General features: G+C 43.1%; 1 protein-coding gene across 4 annotated transcripts in view; it reads right to left on the bottom strand.

Moving 5' to 3' along the window:
* Deptor (DEP domain containing MTOR-interacting protein) overlaps positions 1–21,474 on the bottom strand; it is a 169,321-nt gene that overhangs the window by 97,551 nt on the left and 50,296 nt on the right. The gene's annotated exons all lie outside the window — the stretch shown is intronic.

The following is a 21,474-nucleotide window of genomic DNA, read 5'->3' as shown; positions in this document are numbered from 1 at the left end:
CCTTATAATTGTTCATTAGAAAAAGCTATTCACTGAGCATACTTTCATGATCATGAGGCAATAGGAGTATTCGTTGTGTTATAGAAAGAATACGACTGCTCACTGAGAAGTCACTTCACACTTAGAGATTCATAAAGGGAGGACTCTGTAACAGTACTGGTCAGATGAGGCTGACATTCAGGGAGAATGTTTTACCAGTTTACCTATAATTAAGGTTTAGACATTCCACATAAGCTAGCATCCTTAAGTTCCTTTTAGCTCCCAGTCCCAGATTTAAGTAATTTAAGTAATTTTAAAAGAGACACTTTAAGTAATTTAAAAAGAGACACTAGGTTGCAAGCCTGGTCTTTTGGGCAGCTGAGAGATTTATACAGTAGAACTATCACCAGTATTATTCCTTAAGTACACCAGTGTTGCCTTCAAATAGTTACTTTGCAGCGCCATCTTGCCCACTTGAGAGAATTAAGATTTTCCTATTAAGAGCACAAGGGGCTTAATAAGACCGACTAGGACATAATGACCACTGTTACCCTGGGCTGCACCCTGGAACTGCCCCCCCTTAGAACATGTTGTTTGATGGGGGATGAGACTAATGGCTGGTTTTATGTCAGGTTTGTCTCCCTTTGCTCTAGAAGTGACACCTAATTGGAGGTCAATCTTGGTGAATGAACATCAGCGGAACCTTTCTCAGCAACCCTAAACTCCAATTATGTACCCTCTTTTCTTCCTCAGTGGTTAGCATCTGGTTAGTGGACTTCTTACCTCCCAGCCACACTGCAGACCTTTCCCATTTCATACAGCTTAATATTCCCCAAGCGAGTTGATCAGTAAATCCTTTAGAGCATCACTTTGACTACTTCCACTTTCTGCCATGTCAGTTGGGCATAAAATGCCAGCACTTGGCAGGCTGGGGAGGTAGCTCGGGTGGGTAGATGCTTTATTGTGCATCAGGTTCCGAGTTCGGAGCTTAGCATCACATAAACCGGGTGTGGTGGTACACAGCTACAATCTTAGTACTAGGGAAGCTAAGGCAGAAAGACTCAAGGCTAGCCTTGGGTAGAGGGTACTAGGCATCTAGGGTCACAAAGCAAGGCTTATCTCAACAAGCCACAAAAGAGTGATAAAAGCTGGCATTTGAAAAAAACAAAAACAAAAACAAAAAACAACCTGACTGATATGGGCAGGATCTGTCACCACTTACAGGTGGACCATCTATGTGGCTACAAGATGTGTGGCCCTGAGTGCCCACAGAAGCACCGTAAGGCAGAGGAGAAATGGTCACTACTTTTTAAACAACAGGTCTTCCGGGGTTGGGGATTTAGCTCAGTGGTAGAGCGCTTGCCTAGCAACCGCAAGGCCCTGGGTATGGTCCCCATCTCCGGAAAAAAAAAGAAAAGAAAAACAACAGGTCTTCCTGGGAATGTGTCTAATGACAGCATCCTTGTCTACTCTGTACGAGGTCCTCACACAATCTACAGAACCGCAGAACAAACCAGGTTACATATAATTCAAAATTATAACCCCTCCCTTAAAATAGCCTTTTGTTTCTTAGTTGGTTTTGGAAGCAAGGCTTCATTCTTTAGTGCAGGCTAGACTAGAACTCACTATACACCCGAGCGTAGCTTTCAACTCAAGGAAACTGTCCTGTTTCAGACTCCTGAGTGCAGTTCTTGTCACATACTGATTTGAGGTTCAAGAGTTCAAGGCCAGTGTTAGCTATGTAAGAAGTATGAGGCCAGCCAGGGATGCATAAGACCATGTCTCAAACTTTAGAAAAAAAAAAGTAAGTTTCCCTGGGAACTAGTGGGGTATCTCAGAAGATCAAGGAGCATGAACAAGTGGGCCAAGTCAGGGAGGGGCTGGATGGGGGAGGATGGGAGAGAAGCAGGGGCAATATGCAGCAATTAGAGAGACCGTGTGTAGTGGTTTGAATAGAAATGGTCATAAGTCTGTAAGGACTGGCACTTTTAGATATGGCCTTGCTGTAGTAGGTGTGGTCTTGTTGGAGGATGTTTCTAGGGGGTGGGCTTAGAGGTTTCAAGTGCTCAAGCCATGCCTTCTATCACTCTCTTCCTGTTGCCTGAGGATCAAGGTGTAGAAACCAGTTCCTCCTGCAGCACTGTGTCTGCCAGCACGCCACCATGCTTCCTGCCATGACAATATGGACTAAATCTCCAAAACTGTAAGCCAGCCACAGTTAAACACTTTCCTTTAGAAGAGTTGACATGGTCATGGTATCTCTTCACAGAAGTAAAACCCTAGGTAAGACACTAAACTTCCTAAGGGTGAGGAGAGCCACAGAAAAATTCTGAACCTGGATGCAAGGGATGGCAGCACAGAGACATATTTGTGCAATGGTGATGAGTCATGTTCTTACTTTCCCCTACAGGGGTCTTGCTTCCATTTAGCAAATGCACAGGCATTTTCCCATGCAGGTGTTGCTCCCTGGGAGCATAGAGAATAACAAAACGTCTGTAGTTTGGACCACCACGGGGAAGAAAAGGGAGCAAACCTCTGAATAGCTGGACTCTACTCACACAGGACTGTGAGCTGGTCCCCTGGCTGGAAGCCATCAGGAGCTTATCTGCACCCAAAGACCAGTTGCTATCGGCAGAGTAGAGGGGAAAAGAGATCAGCTTGCACTGATCAGAGGTGTGGAAACTCTGCCACCTACAAGGAGAGAGCTGCAAAAGTGGAATCTGCCTCCTCATGGCTACTTCTGGTTCTATCTGTCCTAGTGCAGGAAGGAAGTAGGAAGTATAAAGGCAACACCCCTTGGGGTCACACGCAGGGGAGGAGGTCTGGTTGGTTACATTTCTTTCTGGACTATTATTAGCACACATGACTCAGGAGAGGTAGTGTTCAAGGAAGTAGTCTTGGATTTAAATCTGGTGGTGAAGCTATGTCTGGCTGGGCTCCAGGATGTGAGCTTTAGGTGTATAGTGGATCATATAGCCCACGTTAGCCTTGAGGATGGCCTTGAACTTCTGATTTACCTGATTCTGCCTCCTGAGCGCTGGACCCACAGGTGCATGACACTGCTAAATTTATGAGTGGCAAGGAGTCGAACCTGGGACTTCATGTATGTGAGGCAAGTACCAACTGAACTATATCTCGTCCTTTTTTGGCTTCTGGAGACAGGCTCAGGTAGTCCAAGTTAGCCTGGAACTGACTATGCAGCCCCAAGATGTCCCTAAACTGATCCTCCTGCCTCTACTCCTCTAATGTTGGAATTATAGGCATGTTCCTCTGACTTTTGAGTTTCAATGGTAACAAAGCCAGTGACAGCCCAACAAAGCCCTTGTGAATTCAAATTCAGGTATTTAAAGCACTTACCATAGCTCCTGCTCACAGCAGCAGAGGACAACTGAAACACACAAGCACCCCTGTCCTCGCCCCCAACAGTGGACCTCTGCAAAATTGCACAAGAGTTTAAACTGCCCAGAAGCACTAAACCCAAGAATCTGATGCTGGCGGGAGGTAGTGGTTGAAACTGAAAAACCATAGTAGTTAAACTACTTTAAAAACAATACAGTCTAGATTTTTTATTTATTTTTGTACAGTAAGCCACGGATTCACAGGGAATGGGCTCTAGCAGCTCAGGCTCCTCCCCGTCGGTCCTCACAGCGCATGCTTCTCTGGGTGGAGCCGGCTGTTGAAGCTAGGTGCCTTTCTCTTTGGCTTCCTTCTTTGTTCTGCTTGTTTTTTTTCCCATCTCAGCAATCATGGCTGCCCTTAGGGTGCTTAATAGGCCCAATGAGTACATTTCTTCTCCTGGCAAGAATCTTGCCCTCAGTTTGGTGACGTTGCAGACTCTTCCTGTGATACCATGGTAACACGTAAGAGGCGGTCCTTTTGGGAACAGTGCACGTATCCTTGGTCTCTACAGTATCAGCTTCTCGTAGATTTTCAAGTACACGGCCAGAGGAACAGCTCCACGTTTCCTCAAAGGCCTAGAGAATGGATACTGGATGCCTGTCCTTTCCCTTTGCATTTGTCATTTGGCCCAGTTACTAGAAAATGGTTGCCATCACCCAAGGGCTAATTTACTTTAAAAAAAAAAGTTTCATCTTCTAGAAAAAAAATGTCAACGCTAATTTGTTTAGGATGTTAAACCACAATGGATCGCGGAGGTGTTTTTAAAATGCTTGGTCAGTGGCTGCTACGTGGATAATAATGCGCTCAGCTCCACACTAAACTGTATAATGCATTTTACGGCTATCACCGTTCAAGTTCACAGTTACAGTTCAGCTGTAAACTTGACTTCCGTAAATCTAAAAATAATGGTCGGATATTTTTCTTGCTAGTAGGAAGGAATTTTTTCGGGGTGGGGTGGGGGGCTCTGAAATGAATAACTGCTTTCTGTCAGTGTGCTGCTGCGTTTTCCAGTTGGTAGAAGAATGCCTTTATTTTCCCTCCCAAGCTCCGTGCACAGAGATTGTAATTAAGCAGGGACTTTTTTCATTTAACAAACAAGCCTGGGAAACAATGTGACTGTAGTGTGTTGCAATTGTCCTTATGTTTCCCACAAAGCCACCAGCTAAGGGAGTCACCACATGTAGTGTCGATGATGAGAGTCCCCATCTGCTGTTAGCGATTCAGCCATGTGGTTCACTGTACCATTCCTCAAAGATCCACCCACTTGTACCTAGTTTTCATGCGTGCTCCCCAATCCCTTCCACTCCATGAGGCTTCTTTCCCTCTCTAACACCGAATGCTGATTAGACTCACTCTGCCCCACCTCCCTTACCCAGCAACAGTAGATATCCTCTAGAAGGGACTTTGTAAACATTTTCCAAATGGAATCCATGACCATCAATAAGAGCTAGAGGAAAAAAAAATGGGTTCAAAGCACCCTGGATACAGTTGTCAGCTTCCACAGTTACCCTGCAAGCAAGTCTAATTTTTAAAAATTATCATTGACATCATCATCATCATCATCATCATCATCATCATCATCATCATCATCATCATCATTATTATAGTATGAAACAAAGTTGGTGTTTATTAGGAAAACAAGAGTATATAACTAAGGGGTGGGATAGTTCTCTCATGCTTAATTTATTTAGTATTCGTGGCATAGGAGGTACACATGCAAAGGTATTCACATGGAGATCAAAAGACAACTTTGTGGAGTGGGTTCTCTCCTTTCAACTTTATGTAAGTACCAGGGATCAAATCCTGGCCCTTGGGGCAACACTGCAAGTGCTTCTGCTTTCTGACTTACATAGCTGCTCCCAAGATCAGCCCTGAACAACAGAAGGACTGACTTCGAGTGTTTTAGTTTGCTCATCTCTAACTCACTTCTTGTACTGTGAACTGATGGCGAACACAGCTCCTCCCTAGAGAAGTTAGAAAAATAAGGGGCTGGCTCTGGTTAGTACTCAAAGCGTTTGAATATTCCTAAGCAGAGCCTACAAAGGAATAAGTCTGAACAGAGTGGTCTCAAAGGAGGAAAACCCTTTGCTTACTCTCAGCTTAGAGAAAGGGGCTGCCTCTTGTCCTAAATGAAAACGAGCACGTATTCGTTTATCTCCGTACCTTTTCAACAAGCATATGGGGAGGAGATTTTCATGAGATAGTGAGGGTTCAATCACAGATCTTGGAGTTTCCAGTTATGCCGGAGAGACTAAAACTCAAGGCACATTACAGTTACCCTGGAGAGCTGGCTGCAGAACCAAGGGTGCTATACAGGCAGGGAGCCAAAAACTTCATCATAGGCCCATTAAATCTATACTCCAGCAAAAAGGCCAGTCGGAGTACCGTGTGCCAAGTGCCAGCACTGGTCAGTATACCATGTGTTAGTTTCATCTATCTTTTTTTTTTTTTTTTGGTTCTTTTTTTCGGAGCTGGGGACCGAGACCGAACCCAGGGCCTTGCGCTTCCTAGGCAAGCGCTCTACCACTGAGCTAAATCCCCAACCCACAGTTTCATCTATCTTAATATTCAAGATATATACTCAGTAAAACCACAAACAGCAATGATGACGAAAAGACTACAAACAAGCGACTTTCCCATTTATAGGGAAGAGTCCAGCCTTCCTTAACTGAAAGGAGCAAAGAACACCTTTCTGATCCCAGGACCCACCCACCACGGTCCGTTCAGGAGGTAGCAGGATCATACAGTCGCACTAACACAGGGCAGTTTATAGCTGAGCATGGTGGCCTAAGCCTGAGCCCAGCACCCAGGAAGTGGATGCTGGAGGATGAGGGATGGAGGTAGAAGGATCAGGTCATGTCCAAGGAGACTACGCACTGTGTTAGTAGCTACTAGGCTTGTGTGGTACTCTCAAAATAAACATATGACAAACCTAGCAGTACACACAGACAGAAAGGCCGTTTATAATAAAGGAGCTACTAAAACCAGGAGCGGGCTAAGGAAAGCATGGAGGGGTGATGAGGCTCAGACCTTAGCCAGCTGGGTTGGTCATGACCATCAACACCACGACTTTTGATGGTTATGGGAGAGGGTTTATCTAGGGCCCCTAGGACAGATGTAAGGAGGGCTCTGTTTGTCCACAAATGTGGCCTTCAACAATGGCAAGGGAGCAGAGGAATTCATGGTGGTGCCTCCCGTTGATGGAGTCTGACTGAAAAGCAGACCAGGAAGCCTGTTGAAGCAATTCATATAGGTGAGCCTCTGGGACCTTGGAAAACGGGAGAGGGGTGATCTCAGCTTGGGTAATGTCAGGTTACATTTACTATACACAGAAAAACACCTTGTGTGTGAAAATACAAAAGTCCTACAGTAGCTGAGACTCCATTAGACTAGTCCTTACAACGAGGCTGAGTTGGGGGTTGGGCACTTTCTTCCCATAACATATACATAAACAGACATAAACAGACTTAGAAAAGGGTCCCGACAGCAAAGGAACTCAGGCCCATCCTCCGTTGACTGCAGAAATCCTGAAGCCCACCTCAAACCCCTATCTACCAAATTGAAAGGAACCACAGAAAAAGTAATTACAGGGCCTGGGGAAGCATTGAGTGTAAGTTAGCAGTAAGTCTCCACCTACCGGACCTGGTTTCTTGGTCAAATAGCAACTTTTTTACCTTTAAATCAAGTTGTTTCTAAATAATAAACCAGAGTAGAAATCTGTAGGTGACAATCTAGGGCTGATGAGTTCTGACAAGCACAGATGGCTGCTGCCTGATTTGCATATTAACAAAGCTCTAATGTAATGGAGTAACACACCAGGGGGAAGGTGGCATCACTCCTAAAGAAGCGAAATGTGATTTCTAAAACCACTTGGCACAAACCAAGTGACACTTTTCTCAGGCTCATTTAAAAGTCTATTACAGGGCAGGGGAGATGGTTCAGTGGGAAAAGTGCTGGCCATGCCAACCTGAGGACTTGGGTTTGGATCCTCAGAACTCTGTGTAAGCCAGACACAGCAGCATGCATAGATAAACCATAGCTTCTAAGGCAAAAGGGGAGGCAGACACAGAGACCTTAAGGTAATGGGCCAGCTAGCGTGGCATTACGCAGTTGCAAACAAGAGACCCTGCCTCAAACAAGGCAGAAGGACAGGACCAACATCCAAGGATGTTCTCTTACCTCTGCATGAGCAACGGGGCATATATTCACCCTTGCACTCTCTCACACACACATGGGGATGCACACACACAAAATGTTTCTAAGAGTCTATTACGATACAGCAATCTGGCTCAATTGGCAGAATGCTCACCCAGCACACACAAAGCTCTTGATTTGATGCCTAGCACCACATAAAACCAGATCTGGTGGTAGAACATGTCTGTAATCCTAGTTCTCAGGAAACAGAGGCAGGAGAACCTGAGGTTCAGAGGCCATTCTCAGTTACACAGCAAGTTCAGAACCAGCCTATTTCACACGAGATCCTGCTGCAAAACTAAAAGTCAAAAACAAGGCCAAACTCTTGACTTTGCACAGCCATGGGCAAGACAGAGACGAACTGAAACTTTCTCCCCAGTTTTGGCCAAAATGGTAAATAAATTCTTTCTTTTTTTATTTTAAATATGTAATTTTCTCTTAATATGGCAAAGCATTTAAACTCAGATCAAGGCTTTACGGCCAGTGGCTCCTGCAACAAGACCACTTAACTTTTCTGTTCTAATGTTTTTAAATACTGTTTAAAAAAAAGGGATAACCTTTTCTTTTCTTCTCTTCTCTTTCCTTTCCTTTCCTTTCCTTTCCTTTCCTTTCCTTTCCTTTCCTTTCCTTTCCTTTCCTTTCCTTTCCTTTCCTTTTCTTTCTGAGACAGGGTTTCTCTGTGTGAGAGCCCTGGCTGTTCTGGAACTCATTCTGTAGACCAGGCTGGCCTTGAACTCAGAGATCTGCCTGCCTCTGCCACTGCCTCCGGAGTGCTGGGATTAAAGGCATGGGCCACCACCATCTGGCTTCATTTTTTTTTAACATAATATTTTTATCGATTATTTTGAAATTTCACATGATGCACCCCTTTAACACTCACCTTCTAGCTCTTGCAGGTCTGGACCCCCCACCCTTGAGACTTCCCCCAAAACAAAAGAAGAAAGGGAAAAAATTACCAAGTTCAATCTGTGTTGCCCATATACTTACTCACTGGAATGTGGAACACGGTCAAAGTCCCAGTGGACAGCTCCTTAGGGAAAACAGTCCTTCCCCACCCACATCCCTGCCGGAAGCCATCAGCTGGGAAGAGCTACACTTCAGCACTGTATCGCAATTCTTAGTTCTCTTCAACGGCTTTCTGTCTAGATTGTTTCTTTTTTCTTTTTTTCTTTTCTTTTCTTTCTTTTTTTTTTTTGAGGGGTGGGAGTAGGGAAGAGAAGGGATGCCACAGGAGCGTTCTATGTCCCTCATTCTCAGCCGTGGGCCTACAGTCATTGACACCACTGCAAAAGAAGCTTCCCTGCCCTTTACAGTCAGGAGCAGCACGGATCATGCACTTCTGCACGGTTTCTGGCTGTGGCATGGCCAAGGACACCAGCATGGATTCTGGTGGGGGCACAGATCATGGACATCTCCATGGCCTGAGGATAGCCCTTAAAAACTCTGCCACTTTAAAAACTTTTCGTGGGAATGGTGGTGAATGCCTGTAATGCCAGCATTTGGAAGGAAGAAGTGGGGCAGAGGAGCAGGCCAGCCTTGGTTTTGTAATGAGTTCCAGGATGGCCAAGGCTACACGACATCCTGCTTCCTAAACACAGTAAAAAAACAAAGTAACAACAACAACAACGACAATAGCACACACACATACACACACACACACACACACAGAGAGAGAGAGAGAGAGAGAGAGAGAGAGAGAGAGAGAGAGAGAGAGAAATATGAATGTTTGGAGTGGGTCATGATGGCTTGTTTGCATGATCCCAGCACTTACTTGGGGGACTGAGATAGGAAGACTGTGAATTTGAGGCCAGATGGGTTACATAAAAAGTACCAAGCTAGCCTGGCTAAGACCCACCTCAAAACAAAGACAAACAAACAAACAAATAACATTTGGGGAATAATTATTGCTCCATAATGGTCAGCTCCGATATTCAATTCCTTTGTGCACCGTAGCCCTTAGGGGATAGTCCTCCCCAAACCTCTCGCATTTCCAAGGCCTGCAAACTGCACAGATTTTGTTCAGACTGGGTTCTCAAGGATGCTCACAGAGCAAACAGATCTGAAAGATAATGCCATTCCTCCAACAGAAAGGCACATTTGTTTTCTGCTAGTCTGAAAACAGAGTGTTTGATTCCGGGATAGGTGGCACAGTGGCCTGAAGACATCATGAAAGCATCAGGTCCCTTGGACTTAGGGTTCTTCTGTACACAACCCTGTCGGTGCATATGCAACTGCTACCCATGGTGAGACCTGTGGGAACCAAACCATGGTGGTGCTTTGTCCACTGTCATTTCAAAGAGGCATTAGCTAGCTGTCATGTCCTGACCTGGGGTTTCCTATCTTCTATATGCACCCAGGAATGGTTATGGCAAACTTGCTGGCAGGCAGGTATGGTAACATCTCAGTCAGAGGCTAACAGTTCTTAACGTGAGGGACTGGGCATCAGCATTACCCTGCTCACACAAACCGTGGTAAAAGATGACGGTTGACCCAATAACACTGTAATCACTGGATACCTCAAACACATGAAGGCAAGAATACTTACTACAGGAGTCTATAGCGACTGGGCTTGGTGGTACTAAGGAGGCAGGGGAAGATGGATCTCTGAATTTGAGGCCATCTGGTTTAAATAGTAAGTTCCAAGACAGTCATGTCTATAGAGAGAGACCCTGTCTCAGAAAAAAATTTAACTAAATTAAAAAAAATGCAAAAGTGTCTATACATACTGTCTTAGTTAGGGTTTTATAGCTGTGAACAGTCACCATGATCAATGTAAGTCTTATAAAGAACAACATTTAATTGGAGCTGGCTTACAGGTTCAGAGGTTCAGTCCATTATCATCAAGGCAGGAGCATGACAGCATCCAGACAGGCATGGTGTAGGAGGAGCTGAGTTCTACATCTTCACCCAAAGGAAGCCAGGAACAGACTGAGCATCCTCAGACAGCTAGGAGGAGGGTCTCCAAGCCCACCCCCACAGTGACACACTCCCTCCAACAAGGCCACACTCTCTAATAGTGCCACTCCTTGGGCCAAGCATATGCAAACCAATCACACATATATAACACCTAATACTCAGAGGGAATGTGAGTTTAAAGACAGACTGACCTGTATAACAAAATCCTGCCTCATAGCAAGACAAACAAAAGGATTCTGTAAAACCACTAATCATGAAGCACAATTAAACTAAGAATGCCCACAGCATAATAGAAAATGTTTTGTTACAGTTTGCCAAACAGTTGAAACTATTGCAAGCTAAAGTTTGAATCAAGTGGTAGAACTGAAGGTGTTACTGTGCGTTCATGCCTATAATCCCAGCACTTGGGAGACAGAGGCAGGAGTATAGCTGTAAGCTTGAGGCCTAAGTTCTAGGACAGCTAGGGTTACATAGACGTGTCTCAAAAAAAACAGCCCAACTAAGTAACCAACCCAAGTAACCAACTGACCAACCTCAGTTTGAAAAGTGTTTGCTAGGTAGAAACGGAAGAAGGCAGGAATCAGTCAGGAAAATGTTTGCCAGAAAACTTGAGGAACCAAGTTCAGATTCCCAGTACCCATGTGAAACGCCCCTGTGGTGGGCCTGCCATCTCATTGCTGTGAAGGTAGAGACAGGGGCACCCCGGGGGGGTTTGTTGGGCAGCCAGTCTAGCCAATCTATGAGTTCCAGATTCAGTGACAGACAATCCCCAAGAAGAAAGTAGACAGTGAGGAAGATGCCTGAAACCAACCTTTGGCTTCCATATGCAGGTACATCAGACAGGTTCATCTATTAACCCCACACAAACACTTAAATGCATACTCCCTTTCCCCTGTCAAGATACTTAAATATTTTATTTATTTTTAGGTTTTTAGGTGTTAACACCCCCCCTCCCTTCTCCCTCTCCCTGTCTCCCCCCTTCTCTCTCTCTCTCTCCCTCTCTCTCCCTCTCTCTCTCTCCCTCCCTCTCTCTCTCTATGTATGTATGTATGTATGTATGTATGTATGTATGTATGTATGTATGTATGTATGTATAATGAGTGTCATGAGCATGCAGATGCCAAGGAAGACCAAGAGAAGGGATCTTGTTTCCCAAAACTAAAATTAAAGGCAGCTATGAGCCATCTGATGCGGGAAGAAGAGCAGCAAGTGTTTCTAACTGCTCAGCCACTTCTGCAGCCAGAAGTGTCGAGAGACATCTCTACCTCCCTAACTGGGAGTCTGTACCAACCATTTAAGTAACTGTGTATCTCACGACCTCAGAATTATAGTGGAATTAATTATGCCTGCTGGAAAGTGTAACCACTGATGTATAAGGTGGTTTGCAGGCCAGACAAGGTGAACAGACTGGCTATTGTCACTTGTCATTAAGCAGATCTCTCATGCCAGCAGCTCAGATGCTCACAGCAACACAACATGGAAAGCCCTTTGTTCACTGAACAATATTTACTGTGCCAGGCACTGAGGAAGAACAAAAGCACCATCATGGGGCACATGGTGGAGGAGATAAAACACGCAGGACGCCGCCTCACTGGCAGTGGTCTCTCCCTTTGATTCCTCTTCAGTTATACAGGAGAGAGAATGAAAAAAAAGCAGTGGGAACCCATGGCCCTCAGGGCATTTATCTGTTACCTTCTGCAGTCAGGTCTAAAGCACCAAGCGGGATAAACAGGCTGGTGGCTGGAGAGAGAGATCCTTACTGCTGAGAACATCAAGGTCCTTTGGATTAACCAACAACAAAAGAATCCAACTAGACAAACAGCTATCCACCAGATGTAGAGGGGACTGAACTCTAAAATCAGGTGAAATTAGGATTGAGAAGCCATCCCTAGGTTGGAAGAGAAAATCAAGGTGCTCTTCGACAGCTGGTTAAGTACGATGATAATATCCCAACACTTCCTGTGTCCTTCTCTCTCCAAATCCTCCCACGTATTACTCCCCACTCTCCTCTGAACTTATGACCTCCTCTTCCGTCATCACTACATGCATACCTGTACACACATCTCATTTATAAATAGAATCTTCTCAGTTCATGTAATGTGATTGGTATGCATGTTTTCTGGGCTGACCGGCTGAAACTGGACAACTAGTTGGTGGGCTTTTTCCTGGGGAGGAACACCTCCCACACTCCAGGTCTCCTGTGTGGATTAGAGTTCTTTGTGTTGGGTTGAGGTCTCCTGAGTTTTTCCCTTGGACACATTCATTGGCGTCATCCGTTCTCAAGCTCACATTTGGACAGTCATGTTGTCATGCTGGTGACAATGTATGGAGGTAGATTCTGACATTACTAGGAGACTCGATCCCACGGCAAACTCCCTGATCCTCTGGCTTTTACAATCTTTCTGCCCCTCTTCTCCAATGTTTCCCCAAGCCTTCGGTGCAGAGTGTTTTTTGGATATCCCCATTGGGACTGGACTTCACAACTCTGCATTTTGATTGGTTGTGATTTTCATCAATAGATGGCCTCCTTGACAAGGGGTGAGGACTATACTTATTTACCTGTGGGTTTAAGGACAGATATTTACACATTACAGTTAGGGACTATGCTGGCTTAGTGAATTAGTGACGTAGATTTTCGTGCAGTAACCATGGCTTCACTAGCACTGAGAAGTTAGTTACCTAGGCTTCTAGTACCAGGCATGGTTTCCCTCTTGTGAGCACAATTAGAGAGCTGTTGGTTACGGCTAAGGCGTGTGTGCCACTACTGCACTCTTAGGTTATGGTGCCACGCTGGTTGTTGATGTGGTTCATTAGCATCATAGCTGGGTAAGACGGTTGGTTGTTTGCCTCCCTCCTTTGGAAGATTGCACAGTACCTTCTGGTACCATGAAAGCTAATCCTCGGGAAGGAGGCATTCAGGTCAGATCCAAATCAGGTCTTTCCAACAGAATAACAGGGATATTGGCCCTGAAGTAGGAGTTCATGCATATGTCTGTCTGTAGATCCTGGTACACTTTCAGTAAAAATTTACAGTAAATTCTCTACCTTGACAACTTACTTGCCACATTTTATAGTAAGATGTATTCTGGAGTAAATGTTTCTTTAAAACATTTAATCTCTATGAAGAGAAATAAAAACGATTTAGGACTTATTGCTAGTTGAATGACAACAACGCCAAGGTTTAGGCTTCTGGACTCAAACTGCAGCTGTGATTGATTAATTGACCTTAGACAAGAGACTTCCCCGGCCTGCCACACCCTCTCCCCCACTGTGAAACAGGAACAATAACAATATTTACAGCCATGCTGGAGTAATTCAATAACCTCTATTAGTCAAGCTTTGTGATAAGTACTTTGCAATCAATAAATATCTACCATTATTATCTTAAAATAGGAATAATAAAAGGGACAGATATTTTGCAAGACCTTCATGTGTAAATGTTAGAAATACCCGAGATCTTCCTGGTTGCTGCCGCCTCAGAGAGCTCGTGGGCAGCACCCCGAGAGCGAACTTGAGCCTCGGGACCACAGGTAAGACTAACATTTTTGCTGCAAGTGACCTGCCTGGTGAACTCAAGACACAGGCCCACAGGAACAGCTGAAGACCTGTAGAGAGGAAAAACTACACGCCTGAAAGCAGAACACTCTGTCCCCATAACAGGCTGAAAGAAAACAGGAAAACAGGTCTAGAGCACTCCTGACACACAGGCTTATAGGGCAGTCGAGCCACTGTCAGAAATAGCAGAACTAAGTAACACTAGAGATAATCTGATGGCGAGAGGCAAGTGCAGGAACCCAAGCAACAGAAACCAAGACTACATGGCACCATCGGAGCCCAATTCTCCCATCAAAACAAACATGGAATATCCAAACACACCAGAAAAGCAAGATCTAGTTTCAAAATCATATTTGATCATGATGCTGGAGGACTTCAAGAAAGACATGAAGAACTCCCTTAGAGAACAAGTAGAAGCCTACAGAGAGGAATCACAAAAATGCCTGAAAGAATTCCAGGAAAACATAAATAAACAAGTAGAAGCCCATAGAGAAGAGACACAAAAATCCCTGAAAGAATTCTAGGAAAACACAATCAAACAGTTGAAGGAATTAAAAATGGAAATAGAAGCAATCAAGAAAGAACACATGGAAACAACCCTGGATATAGAAAACCAAAAGAAGAGACAAGGAGGGCTGGAGAGATGGCTCAGTGGTTAAGAGCACTGACTGCTCTTCCAGAGGTCCTGAGTTCAAATCCCAGCAACCACATGGTGGCTCACAACCATCTGTAATGAGATCTGATGCCCTCTTCTGGTATGTCTGAAGACAGCTACAGTGTACTCATATGCATAAAATAAATAAATCTTAAAAAAAAAAAGAGACAAGGAGCTGTAGATACAAGCTTCACCAACAGGATACAAGAGATGGAAGAGAGAATCTCAGGAGCAGAAGATTCCATAGAAATCATTGACTCAACTGTCAAAGATAATGTAAAGTGGAAAAAGCTACTGTTCCAAAACATACAGGAAATCCAGGACTCAATGAGAAGATCAAACCTAAGGATAATAGGTATAGAAGAGAGTGAAGACTCCCAGCTCAAAGGACCAGTAAATATCTTCAACAAAATCATAGAAGAAAACTTCCCTAACCTAAAAAAAGAGATACCCATAGGCATACAAGAAGCCTACAGAACTCCAAATAGATTGGACCAGAAAAGAAACACCTCCCGTCACATAATAGTCAAAACACCAAACGCACAAAATAAAGAAAGAATATTAAAAGCAGTAAGGGAAAAAGGTCAAGTAACATATAAAGGCAGACCTATCAGAATCACACCAGACTTTTCGCCACAAACTATGAAGGCCAGAAGATCCTGGACTGTTGTCATACAGACCCTAAGAGAACACAAATGCCAGCCCAGGTTACTGTATCCAGCAAAACTCTCAATTAACATTGATGGAGAAACCAAGATATTCCATGACAAAACCAAATTTACACAATATCTTTCTACAAATCCAGCACTACAAAGGATAATAAATGGTAAAGCCCAACATAAGGAGGCAAGCTATACCCTAGAAGAAGCAAGAAACTAATCGTCTTGGCAACAAAACAAAGAGAATGAAAGCACACAAACATAACCTCACATCCAAATATGAATATAACGGGAAGCAATAATCACTATTCCTTAATATCTCTCAACATCAATGGCCTCAACTCCCCAATAAAAAGACATAGATTAACAAACTGGATATGCAACGAGGACCCTGCATTCTGCTGCCTACAGGACACATACCTCAGAGACAAAGACAGACACTACCTCAGAGTGAAAGGCTGGAAAACAAATTTCCAAGCAAATGGTCGGAAGAAGAAAGCTGGAGTAGCCATTCTAATATCAAATAAAATCAATTTTCAGCTAAAAGTCATCAAAAAAGATAAGGAAGGATACTTCATATTCATCAAAGGAAAAATCCACCAAGATGAACTCTCAATCCTAAATATCTATGCCCCAAATACAAGGGCACCTACATACGTAAAAGAAACCTTACTAAAGCTCAAAACACACATTGCACCTCACACAATAATAGTAGGAGATTTCAGCACCCCACTCTCATCAATGGACAGATCATGGAAACAGAAATTAAACAGAGACATAGACAGACTAAGAGAAGTCATGAGCCAAATGGACTTAACGGATATTTATAGAACATTCTATCCTAAAGCAAAAGGATATACCTTCTTCTCAGCTCCTCATGGTACTTTCTCCAAAATTGACCATATAATTGGTCAAAAAACGGGCCTCAACAGGTACAGAAAGATAGAAATAATCCCATGCGTGCTATCAGACCACCATGGCCTAAAACTGGTCTTCAATAACAATAAGGGAAGAATGCCCACATACACGTGGAAATTGAACAATGCTCTACTCAATGATAACCTGGTCAAGGAAGAAATAAAGAAAGAAATTAAAAACTTTTTAGAATTTAATGAAAATGAAGGTACAACATACCCAAACTTATGGGACACAATGAAAGCTGTGCTAAGAGGAAAACTCATAGTGCTGAGTGCCTGCAGAAAGAAACAGGAAAGAGCATATGTCAGCAGCTTGACAGCACACCTAAAAGCTCTAGAACAAAAAGAAGCAAATATACCCAGGAGGAGTAGGAGGCAGGAAATAATCAAACTCAGAGCTGAAATCAACCAAGTAGAAACAAAAAGGACCATAGAAAGAATCAACAGAACCAAAAGTTGGTTCTTTGAGAAAATCAACAAGATAGATAAACCCTTAGCCAGACTAACGAGAGGACCCAGAGAGTGTGTCCAAATTAACAAAATCAGAAATGAAAAGGGAGACATAACTACAGATTCAGAGGAAATTCAAAAAATCATCAGATCTTACTATAAAAGCCTATATTCAACAAAACTTGAAAATCTGGAGGAAATGGACAATTTCCTAGACAGATACCAGGTACTGAAGTTAAATCAGGAACAGATAAACCAGTTAAACAACCCCATAACTCCTAAGGAAATAGAAGCAGTCATTAAAGGTCTCCCAACCAAAAAGAGCCCAGGTCCAGATGGGTTTAGTGCAGAATTCTATCAAACCTTCATAGAAGACCTCATACCAATATTATCCAAACTATTCCACAAAATTGAAACAGATGGATCACTACCGAATTCCTTCTATGAAGCCACAATTACTCTTATACCTAAACCACACAAAGACCCAACAAAGAAAAAGAACTTCAGACCAATTTCCCTTATGAATATCGACGCAAAAATACTCAATAAAATTCTGGCAAACCGAATCCAAGAGCACATCAAAACAATCATCCACCATGATCAAGTAGGCTTCATCCCAGGCATGCAGGGATGGTTTAATATACGGAAAACCATCAACGTGATCCATTATATAAACAAACTGAAAGAACAAAACCACATGATCATTTCACTAGATGCTGAGAAAGCATTTGACAAAATTTAACACCCCTTCATGATAAAAGTCCTGGAAAGAATAGGAATTCAAGGCCCATACCTAAACATAGTAAAAGCCATATACAGCAAACCAGTTTCTAACATTAAACTAAATGGAGAGAAACTTGAAGCAATCCCACTAAAATCAGGGACTAGACAAGGCTGCCCACTCTCTCCCTACTTATTCAATATAGCTCTTGAAGTTCTAGCCAGAGCAATCAGACAACAAAAGGAGGTCAAGGGGATACAGATCAGAAAAGAAGAAGTCAAAATATCACTACTTGCAGATGATATGATAGTATATTTCAGTGATCCCAAAAGTTCCACCAGAGAACTACCAAAGTTGATAAACAACTTCAGCAAAGTGGCTGGGTATAAAATTAACTCAAATAAATCAGTAGCCTTCCTCTACACAAAAGAGAAACAAGCCGAGAAAGAAATTAGGGAAAGGACACCCTTCGTAATAGACCCAAATAATATAAAGTAGCTCGGTGTGACTTTAACCAAGCAAGTAAAAGATCTGTACAATAAGAACTTCAAGACACTGAAGAAAGAAATTGAAGAAGACCTCAGAAGATGGAAAGATCTCCCATGCTCATGGATTGGCAGGATTAATATAGTAAAAATGGCCATTTTACCAAAAGCAATCTACAGATTCAATGCAATCCCCATCAAAATACCAATCCAATTCTTCAAAGAGTTAGACAGAACAATTTGCAAATTCATCTAGAATAACAAAAAACCCAGGATAGCTAAAACTATCCTCAACAATAAAAGGACTTCAGGGGGAATCACTATCCCTGAACTCAAGCAGTATTACAGAGCAATAGTGATAAAAACTGCATGGTATTGGTACAGAGACAGACAGATAGACCAATGGAATAGAATTGAAGACCCAGAAATGAACCCACACACCTATGGTCACTTGATTTTTGACAAAGGAGCCAAAACCATCCAATGGAAAAAAGATAGCATTTTCAGCAAATGGTGCTGGTTCAACTGGAGGTCAACATGTAGAAGAATGCAGATTGATCCATGCTTATCACCCTGTACAAAGCTTAAGTCCAAGTGGATCAAGGACCTCCACATCAAACCAGACACACTCAAACTAATAGAAGAAAAACTAGGGAAGCATCTGGAACACATGGGCACTGGAAAAAATTTCCTGAACAAAACACCAATGGCTTATGCTCTAAGATCAAGAATCAACAAATGGGATCTCATAAAACTGCAAAGCTTCTGTAAGGCAAAGGACACTGTGGTTAAGACAAAACGGCAACCAACAGATTGGGAAAAGATCTTTACCAATCCTACAACAGATAGAGGCCTTATATCCAAAATATACAAAGAACTCAAGAAGTTAGACCACAGGGAGACAAATAACCCTATTAAAAAATGGGGTTCAGAGCTAAACAAAGAATTCACAGCTGAGGAATGCCGAATGGCTGAGAAACACCTAAAGAAATGTTCAACATCTTTAGTCAGAAGGGAAATGCAAATCAAAACAACCCTGAGATATCATCTCACATCAGTGAGAATGGCTAAGATCAAAAACTCAGGTGACAGCAGATGCTGGCGAGGATGAGGAGAAAGAGGAACACTCCTCCATTGTTGGTGGGATTGCAGACTGGTACAACCATTCCGGAAATCAGTCTGGAGGTTCCTCAGAAAATTGGACATTGAACTGACTGAGGATCCAGCTATACCTCTCTTGGGCATATATCCAAAAGATGCCCCAACATATAAAAAAGACACGTGCTCTACTATGTTCATCACAGCCTTATTTATAATAGCCAGAAGCTGGAAAGAACCCAGATGCCCTTCAACAGAGGAATGGATACAGAAAATGTGGTACATCTACACAATGGAATATTACTCAGCTATCAAAAACAACGACTTTATGAAATTCGTAGGCAAATGGTTGGAACTGGAAAATATCATCCTGAGTGAGCTAACCCAATCACAGAAAGACATACATGGCATGCACTCATTGATAAGTGGCTATTAGCCCAAATGCTTGAATTACCCTAGATGCCTAGAACAAATGAACCTCAAGACGGATGATCAAAATGTGAATGCTTCACTCCTTTAAAAGGGGAACAAGTATACCCTTGGCAGGGAAGAGAGAGGCAAAGATTAAAACAGAGACTGAAGGAACACCCATTCAGAGCCTGCCCCACATGTGGCCCATACATATACAGCCACCCAATTAGACAAGATGGATGAAGCAAAGAAGTGCAGACCGACAGGAGCCGGATGTAGATCGCTCCTGAGAGACACAGCCAGAATACAGCAAATATAGAGGCGAATGCCAGTAGCAAACCACTGAACTGAGAATAGGACCCCCGTTGAAGGAATCAGAGAAAGAACTAGAAGAGCTTGAAGGGGCTCGAGACCCCTTATGAACAACAATGCCAAGCAACCAGAGCTTCCAGGGACTAAGTCACTACCTAAAGACTATACATGGACTGACCCTGGACTCTGACCTCATAGGTAGCAATGAATATCCTAGTAAGAGCACCAGTGGAAGGGGAAGCCCTGGGTCCTGCTAAGACTGAACCCCCAGTGAACTAGACTGTTGGGGGGAGGGCGGCAATGGGGGGAGGGTTGGGAGGGGAACACCCATAAGGAAGGGGAGGGGGGAGGGGGATGTTTGCCCGGATACCGGGAAAGGGAATAACACTCGAAATGTATATAAGAAATACTCAAGTTAATAAAAAAAAAAGGAAAAAAAATTGATCATAAATATGTAACTAGGAAAAAAAAAGAAATACCCCCAAATAAGTGTTCTGGAGAAAAATACTGTAAAAAAAATCCTTTAAAATAAAAAATAAATAGATAAACAAATAAATAAAGTAAGTAAGTAAGTCTCTGAATAGATAACCAACTATTCACTTTTAATGTTCTAAAAATGTCTAAAACTTACACAATACCAACTGTGCTGAAATTTATAGAAAGATCAACCACAAAATAAGGAAAATGCATACCATGGAAGAGTCCATTTCAAATGTCCCCAAATTTTTTCCAAACACTCAGTGACCAAAAGCAGTGGCTAAGGTTTATGAGACCATAGCTGGGTCACTTAATGTTAAATCCATATTACATTTCTTTTTCCCAGTGCTAAGTTCAGAAGGAATTTGGAGAAATAAATTTACTTGGAATATGAGACCACTGAGAGTATTAATGACTAGAAAAGTATATGGTAGGCACAGAGAGTCCTGGAATATGGATGAACTCACAGAAAAACAAAACCAAACAAACAAAACAGCAAAGCCTTTCCCTCTTCCTCCTTGGTCTCACACATGCTAGGCAAGGGTGTATAACTGAGACACATCCCTGGTCCCTACTCATAGTTTTCATCAAATATTCACCATATAATTGGCAAGACACAGGTGGGCTAGGCTGGAAGGGACCCAAAGAAGGCTGGAGTGTCAGTGGCAGGTACACGAGGCATGAGCAAGGTCTGTGTTCACAACTAAAACTGAACCTAAGTTCTTTTTTTTCAGAGCTGAGGACCGAACCCAGGGCCTTGCGCTTGCTAGGCAAGCGCTCTACCACTGAGCTAAATCCCCAACCCCTGAACCTAAGTTCTTAATCCTCTTGTTCTTTTGTCTGACTCCCTAGACCTACACTGTAACCGCTATGCCTGCCTACTATGGAGTAGGTGACACTTGGGTCATCTTTTATGTGACAACTAGGAATTTTCAGAACATCCAAAGCCTTGCAAGACAACCAGAATTAAGGGATGGCATTGCTTTGGAGCTCCATTCTCAAAATGTTACCCTAGATAAAAATAAAAATGGTTGGAAAAGCTAGAGGTGAAAGAAAAGCAGACTAGCTCTGAAGCATACCTCTTGGGAGACCTGGTATGACAACTGAGTACCCCTAGGCTGTATATGGTATGTCCCAGCTTCCTGAAAGCTGAAATATGGTCCTCAAAGATTCTGCTGCATGAAGGGCGCTCAGCACTAAGTGCCTGACATGACGCTAACCTTTCCCCTGTGCACAGCACATACAA

Source organism: Rattus norvegicus, chromosome 7 (genome assembly GCF_036323735.1).
Source record: "Rattus norvegicus strain BN/NHsdMcwi chromosome 7, GRCr8, whole genome shotgun sequence".
Taxonomy (NCBI): domain Eukaryota; kingdom Metazoa; phylum Chordata; class Mammalia; order Rodentia; family Muridae; genus Rattus; species Rattus norvegicus.
Note: the sequence above shows the minus strand (reverse complement) of the source record. Positions and strands in the feature narration are given on the sequence as shown.